The sequence below is a fragment of the Mandrillus leucophaeus genome, unplaced genomic scaffold, assembly GCF_000951045.1.
Source record: "Mandrillus leucophaeus isolate KB7577 unplaced genomic scaffold, Mleu.le_1.0 Scaffold1105, whole genome shotgun sequence".
Classification (NCBI taxonomy): domain Eukaryota; kingdom Metazoa; phylum Chordata; class Mammalia; order Primates; family Cercopithecidae; genus Mandrillus; species Mandrillus leucophaeus.
The window spans coordinates 131,658-140,478 of record NW_012099266.1 but is presented as its reverse complement, the minus strand read 5'-3'; the positions used below and the strand labels follow the sequence as shown (position 1 = coordinate 140,478).

Below are 8,821 nucleotides of genomic sequence, written 5' to 3'. Positions count from 1 at the left end.
TATATATTTAATGAAGAAATCTTTAGTTTCTTTAGTGAACACCTCTCTGATTATAGAGCAGGCAGTCATTGTATTTCCATTAAATTTGGGGCAATGAGAAGGGTTGCTCAGCCCAGCTGCTCTGAAGTCAAGTGTTTAATTACATATGGCTACTGCCCCATAACCCACTCCTGCTTTCTGTCTCTGCCAGCTCCAAATTTGGAGCCTCTGTGAGGCTTTTCTCAGAACAGCTATAGCTTCCTGTGCTGTGGATTAATCAAGTCCCACTTAACAGTTTATCTTGGAGAAAATTGTTAAAATCTCTTGACTCTGCCAGCCATTCCTCCCACCTGCTTTCCTGTTTTCATCACAGGTATAGATTTCTCTCCTTCGACACCATTTTCTAATAATTTCAATAGGTTTTGTTGCAGGGGAGAGGAGTAGCTAGGTTTGTTCAGTCTTCCATCTACATCTGTAAGTCTTTTGCTGAGTTCTTTTACTGCTGTGATATGGGCTGTATAGAGCCTTCACAAGTGGATCCAGAGTTTATGCATTAATAAATAACTCCATCTGGTGTTCTCATACATCACTGATTTTAGGGAGATAATTTTTTTAGATCTTTTGCTGAAGAGTCAAAGGTCATTTTATGCTGCTGCTTCAGAGTACAACACATGTCTGTCTCAGAGAGAGAGAGAGAAATGCTCACTCCTGTCTTGTGTAGTTTCCTGTTTCAACCTTGCCTTGTATTTTTCAGTAATAGAGAGACACAGCTCAAATATTCTGGGTTTAATTTAGTGGGTCCTGGTAGAATAACCCCAAATGGATTGTGGGTTCAATTGGCAAGATTTAAGAGGTAGGGTTGAGAGAAGTTGGAGACTGGGTAAGTTTTTGTTTGCCTTTACTTTCAGGGTGGTGGGTGTTGTATGAGGAAGAGAGTAAGAAAGATAAGTCATAGATAACGTCTGGATTTCTTCCTGGGAAACTGGGCAGAAAACATCGTCATCATGGGGATTGAGATTGCAGTCTAAGTAGCTAGTTTATGGATGGGTGGGCAGGAGGAATGATTTCAGCTTCAGACCTGCTAAACCTAAGGGTCATCCAAATGGAAATATTTAGAAGGCAGTGGGATATACAGACCCTGAGCTTACGAGAGAGAGAGAAATATGGGCTAGAGGAAGTTCTGGGAAGGATCAGCATGGGAGGTGATTTAGATAGTGAGTGAAGATGAGATTATGGAGGAAAAGTGAGTAGAGTTAAAAAAGAGGAGGAGGAAGAAGTGCAGGATCAATCAGTCAAAGGAGACTTAAAAGAAGTGACCAGAGAAGTAGGAAAAAAGTTTAGGACACTGCTATGAAATCCATAGCAACAGAATATCTTAGAGGGAGGAAATGGTCAACAGTATTAAATGCTGCAGAGAAAAATGTATATATGATCTGAACAATTCTTAGTCCAGTACTTGTCACACAATTACTCAGTAAATATTTGTTGTGGAGAAAACTATTTGTTACATTTTACTTCAAAGAGGTGGTTGGGAATTTGGCAAAAGCAAGATCAGTAGAATGTAAAGTGTATAAAACAGATTCCATTGTGTTATCTCCTGAATGTGAGGTAAGATGTCTACTGGAGTAGTAGAATTCTTGCAGTAACCTTAGATGGAAAAGAGAGAGGTGATGATACCTAGAAGGGAACCTGTAAGCAGTAGAAGACCTGAGCATGTGCCAGTGTTGATGGGAACATACTGAAAAGCAAGGGAGAAATTAAACATATGTATGAAAGAGAGGGGATCACTGATAGAATGAAGTCTGGAGGAGTGCAGCATGATGAATTCCAGAGCACAAGAAGGGAGGATCAACTAAAGGAGTACTACAGAATGAATGTTTGTATTCTCCCCAAATTCATATGCCAAAGCTCTTCTCCCCACTGTGATGGCATATAAAGAGAGTGCCCTTTGGGAGCTAATTAGGTCATGAAGGTAGAGCACTTACAGATAGGATTAGTGCCCTTATAAGAAAAGGCAGGAGAGGATCTGTCTGTGCCATGTAAGGATGAAGCAAGAAGGTGGTCCTCTGCAAACCAGGAGGAGGGCCCTCACCAGAAACCAAATCTGCCAGGACCTGGATCTTGGACCTCCCAGCCTCCAGAACTGTGAGAAATAGATTTCTGTTGTTTAAGATGCACAGTCTGTGACATTCTGTGATAGCAGGCTGAGCAGACTAAGACAAAGAGGATTCCCTGTGTGGCTGATAGGGCTAGGAAGATGGATCTGGATGCAGGTGGGACCTGCAGTGGAGGGGTATGGTAGAGGTGAAGAGTGACCGGATTCCTGCCTGCTGATTTTTGTTTGCTTGATTAGATAGAAGACAGGGTCATCTGCTGGGAGTTAACTGCGAGGAGGTGGGTTAAGAGTATTAAGGGAGTGGTGGAATTTGCAGGAAAGAAGTCAGCAGAGAGGTAAATCCTGGAGGTTTACTGGGCAGTTTGGGCTCGATAGAGGTCAGAGATCAATATACTTTAGTTGCTCCTCTACACGTCATAGTTGTGCCCTTTGACCTGAATGTTGGAGCAGAAATGATAGACATCTGGGTTGATCTAGGGTGAGGGTGTTGCTATGTAAGTGGAATGAAAAGATGTGAGGAAGTCAGGAACTTGAGGAATTGGCAAGGAAATGGAAAGGTGATGGGCTGTGGGCTCTAGGTTGGAGAAGGGAGGAAGGGGAGGGAAGGTAAGAAGGGATGATGGATTCATTCTTTTTTAAAAGCAAGCATCTATAGAATGCCTCACACCAAAACAGACAATATGCCTACCAGCATGGGGAGGGGAGACATGGATGATAAAGACAGTTACAGATAATGATAGGTGCCATAAAGAAACTAAACAGGCTGCCATGATAGGTAACAGGAGGGCCTAATTTAGATAAGTGCTCAGGAAGGGCCTCCCTAAGAGGTCATATTTTTGCTGAGATCTAAAGGGTGAGAGGGAGCCAGCCATATGAAGATCTGGTCAGAGGAAGAACTAATGCAGAAGTCCTGAAGCTGGGAAGAGTTTAGCAAGAATGAAAAGGAGGCTAAGGTGACTAAAGGGAAGGTCAGAATGAGATGAATTTGAAAAGGCAGGGAGCAGCCATGTCATTTAGGGCCTTGTAGTTTTGTAAGGAGTTTAGATTTCATTGTAAGTACAATGGGAAGCTTTTGAAGTGTATACAACAGAGGAGGGATGAGATCTTACTAAGCTACATTGTCAAGAATGGAGAGCAGGAATGGAGGCAGGAGGCCAGTTAAGAGGTCATGATAGTATTCCAGGCAAGAGCTGAAGAGGGTTTGGATTAGGGAGTGGCAGTGAAGAAGTGGTTGGATGTGAGATATATTTGGACGTATATATCTCAACACCCTACCCTTGGTTCATAGCCCTTCTCTTGGTTTAAACCATCATCTCGCACTTGGAGTGTACTAACAGCCTTCCTTTTTAACTGGTCTTTCTGCTTCTACTCTTTATTCTAACTCCACATAGCAGAGAATGAAGCCATTGAAGGCATATGTAAAGTAATGTTACATTTGACTTCAAACCTTCCAGGGACCTCTCATCTCACTCAGAGTTTAAACTCTCAAAGTGGCCTACAAGGCTGTCCACAGCCCGGCTGCTGTGTTCACTATGCTCCAGCCATGCTGGCCGTCTTGCATTTGTTGAATACCCCAGACTCACTCCCACCTCAGAAACTTTACACTGCTGAAAACTTTGCCCAGCATGCTTCTCTTCCAGACATTCTCATGACTTGCTCTGTTATCAGTTTCTGTTTAAATGTCACCTTGCAATCCTACCTTCCCTGATTGCTCTATTTAAAAATCACGTCTGCCTGTGCTGCACCAACATTCACAAACCCATTTCCCTGCTTTACTTATTCTCCTCAAAATTTATCATGATCTGACAGTCTATGGATTTTATTTGCTTATTTTCCGTTTCCTTTCCCTAGAATGCCATTTTCATGAGGAGAAGAATTTTGTATGCCTATTACTGTATCCCAGTACAATAGTGCCTGATACACAGTAACTACTCAGTAACTATTTGTAAAATGAATTGAATAGATTGTCTGTGGAACAAAAGAAATGGTATAATCAAAGAAAGTTAAAAGTGTACAGCTTTTTAGCCTGATCAACTTGGTGGTGGTCATACCATTTACTGAAAGAGGGATGACTAGGAGAGGAACAGGTTTTAAATGGTACAGTGGGCATTCTGCTTGTGTCATGTAGAGTTTCAGATACCTATTATAGCTCCAGGTGGGTATTGCAGGAAGGAAATTGGATGGAGGCCTGTGGATGGAGGCCTGGAACTCAGAGGTGAGGAGTCTGGGAGTTACCAACATATACAGGATTGAAAACCCTGATGTTGAATAGGATCATGTATGTGGAGAGATAGAGAAGAGGGAAGTTTAAGAAGTGAGTCCCAGTGGTCTCCAACATTGACAGAGAAGCATCCAGTGGCTTCTGAGCAGGAGCAGCTGGAAAGGCAGGAGTAAAACCAGGAGACTGTGATAACACGGGGTCTAAAAGAAAAAAGAATTTTTACAGGAATGAGACTGGCCCGAGAAAGATAAGGACAAAAAAGTAGAGAGGACAAGGCACTGGTGGTCTCAGTGAAATTAAAGAGGAAGTTTAGTGGGAGTAATGGTGTGAGATAACCGGGGAGCAGTATGTTATGGTCATAGCATTGCACAGGTGAATTTTAAAGGATCATATCTAGATAACATCAAGCTCTGGAGTTTGGCCATGGAGTCTTCTTATTTTGAGAAGGTAAAACACTAAGAGTCTAGGTTACCAGATGGGATGTTCACATAGACTGAAAGTATCTTTGTGGAGGGTAAGGCTTAAGGTCAAGAGTGAGAATATGGAACCAGGCGCCAAAATCTTCAGTGTATGAGGGTCTGTTACGTGGTAGAATACATGGTAAGAGAATGCTGGTGGGTACTGGAAACATGATGGCATGAGCTTCTGAGGGGCAAGAACTGCTGCCCAAGGGCTGAGCGTTAATGATCTGGATGCACCTCAGGCAACATGGAGCCCTACATCCTGCCTCGTAGACAAAAGTTTTTTGGGCTAACTCAACAGCTGCAAAAGAAGCAGTGAACTCAGGCTAGTACTCTGTAAATAGCATGTGGACGTGTTGGGAAATGTGTGTTTCATGGACTCAGATTCCAGGAGGGTTCAGTGGAAAGACTTGGGGAGCAAGGAGAATGTTAGAAGGCAAAGTGAAGAGCAGTGTGTAGATGAATGTCAGAGGTCGGAGTACCAACCTTCTGCCTATTGCTATAGAAGAATCTTCCATAATAGTTAACTTTCAGCATGACCCTGTCATGAGATGCCTGCCAGCATGAATATTTGTTAATTGTGCCCCAGATAACCATATGCATTAATCTACTGAATAGAATTATTTACTATTACCCATGTGAATGCAGAAGGATGCCTGCCAAACACGATGATAGTGGTTTTGGCATAAAAAGTCCTTTCTGACAGTAATTGTTGGCCAGTGTGGTTAGCTGCTTGTTGAGGCCACTCTTGGCACAGGAGAGCAGTGCCATGTCATCACAGAGGGGGAGGAATGCTTATCGCCCTCTGTCGGTGGGCCTGCTTCCAAACCATTCAAAATATGCACCAAATTGCTCGGATTTGTTCATGATCTCCGGGCCAGGACACAGCCCTGTTTTAAGCTGTTTAAGATGAGAAAGAAATGTTTTACTCAGAGTTACCCATCAGTTTTGAGGAGGGTATAAATCATTCTTCTCCCCAAGACAGCATGAGACCAGCTTCTTTCCTCCCCTCCTCTCCAACAACCTCACACTGGGGTTTGTGAAACTGCAGTTTGCCATAAAGTTTAGAGTACAGAAATTTCCTTCCTAATAACATAGATAAAACCGTGGTGCTCTCAGACCTTTGATTTTGGAAAGTTCTTAGATTCTTAAAGTTAGGTAAAGAATTGTCACTGAGGCAGGTAGAGGTAGAGGACAACCTTTGAAGATTTCCAAGTTTTGACCAGGTTTGCTTGTTGTTTTTGTCTGATTGAGAAACAAACGGAAAAGAGAGTTTTACATTGAAACATTTTTGTTGGTCTGTGCATAAATGCAAAGCTTGTCTCATTTATTTTAATTTTTAAGGAAAAGCTTCCTCTTTGGACCAAACGGATCACAGTTTTGACAGGAAAAGTAGGTAATTATTTAGATAAACTTCCAGCCCTTTGAGTCTTTGGGAGATACAAAACTCTCATTGGAAGATCATCAGCATGTCTGCAACTGTTACTTCTCTTTAGTTCTCAATGATGGATGCATTTACATAATGCGCTCAGTTCAGTGAAGAACTAGTTAACTGGTGAACTAGTGAACGTGTGGATCATGTATTGACCATATTACTTTTCAATAGATGCAGCTTAATATTTGTCTTTAGATTTGTTGTGAAAATGACATTTTCTACTAGTGTATGTTTAGGCCTCTCAGGACTCAGTACTGCATTTTATAGTGATCTGTATAAATGGAATTCTCGTGGGCCTCTGAGGACTCTGGTAAACAATTCATTCTTCCCGTTCACGGCCCTTAGTGTCAGTAAAAATTACTGACAAAATAATAACCATGCAATATACAGTGTCTTTTCTATTTTCTATTTATGCCTTTATTTGAAACTATAATTAAATAATGTCAAACTTGCAACTATAACAAAATAGTATCCGCTCTTTGAATATAATACAGGCCAAATTCTATAAACTTTAATTAGCCCAAGCTTGTATTGACCTCACTAGGAATCTGGCTGAGGATCTCTTTTAGTTAACCTCTGCCTTAAAGTATGTAAAAATTTTCCCATTGCCTTTCTCACTCAAGGAACAATACATGCATAGCTAAACTAATAAAATGCTTAAATAGATACAAATCAAACGTGAAAGGTTTAAACTGTTGTTTTCATCCTGTAAGTCAGCTGAGAAAAAGTATACAGACCGTAGTTCTAAATTATGTCCATAGAGTATTTCAAATCCAGTGAATTAACTCTGCCTTTTTTTTCCCATTTGAGCTCATAAATGTTAACCTCAGAAGTGCCTCAAATTCTTCCATTGAAATAAACTTGAACTGACAATAGCCAGATGATGTAAAATTGAAACTGAAATTCTATCCTTGGCCCATCCCATGTTCTTCCCCATAGGTATTAGAGGACTCATAGTAGAGTTAGCATTTTCATTCTATGTGAGCTGTAATATTTGGGTAAAAGAGGGCATATAAATTTCTTGCTGCCAAGAAAAAATCAATTACCAGTGTGGAGAAGATAGTGGGCAATAAATAAACAGAACTATGCTAGATACTGAGCACGTTTAAAGATTTATTTAGAATGACTTAGCTGATAGAAAACAGGCCTTTATATTTATCATATGCTTTCATTCAAAACTTGATATGGGAACTGCGGTCTTTTTGTAATAGAAAGGCTAATTATGTTACCAAGTATTTATTTGGTACATTATTTTACAATAAGTAAATTGAGTTATGTTCTGTTGTGCAACTAAAAATGAAAACTATTCATACATAGCATAGCTGGGCGTGGTGACCCTCGCCTGTAGTCACAGCTACTCGGGAAGCTGAGGCAGGAGAATTGCTGGAGCCTAGAAGGCGGAGGTTGCAGTGAGCCGAGATCACGCCACTGCACTCCAGCCTGGGCAACAGAGCAAGAGACTCCGTCTCAAAAAACAAAACAAACAAAAAAGCAAGGCAGGCGCAGTAGCTCCTGCCTGTAATCCCAGCACTTTGGGAGACTGAGGCGGGTGGATCACCTGAGGGGAGGAGTTCAAGACTATCCTGGCCAGCATGGTGAAACCCTGTCTCCACTAATAATACAAAAGTTAGCCGGGTGTGGTGCCTAATTTAAATTTAATTCCTCAGCCTCCAGAGTAGCTGGGATTACAGGCAGGAGAATCGCTTGAACCCAGGAGGCAAAGGTTGCAGTAAGCCGACATCGCCCCACTGCACTCCAGCCTGGGTGACAGAGTGAAACTGTGTCTCAAAAAAAAAAAAAAAAAAAGAAAAAGAAAGAAAGAAAAGAAAAGAAAACTATTCATATGTAGCAAATCAGATAGCACTTTGAAAATGTACTATATCTGTGTCAATGTTATTTATGGATAATGACCCCCTACGTGTCTGTGTGGGATCTCTACATGTAGTGGGAGCTAGGTGTTAGCCCTGTCTTACTGATGACGAAAATGAGCTCATCTGGTGCTAAGAAACTTCACTTTCCCTGGGTATCAACCCAGATCTATCTGATTGCAAAAGTGGTGCTGCTCTTGACTTCTATAATGTGCCCTCTCTCCCGTGACAATCCCTTTCATCTCTCTCTCTCTGTCTCCCATCCATCCATCCATCCATCCATCCATCCATCTATCCATCCATCCATCCATCCATCCATCCATCCATCTATCCATCCATCCATCCATCCATCCATCCATCTATCCATCCATCCATATACACATCCCCCACATATATGAGTTTGTGCATGCGTATATATACACATACATATACATGCATATATATACATATATGTATTTCTTCTCTTTTATTTTGAAAACAATGTGCCAGAGAGTCATTAATGTGGTTTTAGAGAAGAAGCAAGAAGGAATTTTTGTGACCCCAAAATTGTATTAGGTAGTCTTATCTAGCCTAATCCCAACCCCAATACTAAGGGTTAGACAGGGAAGGGACTTACCTTATAGTTAATGTAACTGTTAGGCATTCTTCAGGATAAAATATTAATTCTTAAAGTTCCTTACACCCTGTCTGTCGGTGAACGTACTCTCTGAAACTCACGGAGAATTAAGAAGCGGGGCTCCA

General features: G+C 41.4%; 1 protein-coding gene across 5 annotated transcripts in view; it reads left to right on the top strand.

Moving 5' to 3' along the window:
* The window catches only part of ST7 (suppression of tumorigenicity 7), a 230,989-nt gene that overhangs the window by 153,125 nt on the left and 69,043 nt on the right, over nt 1-8,821 (top strand). The gene's annotated exons all lie outside the window — the stretch shown is intronic.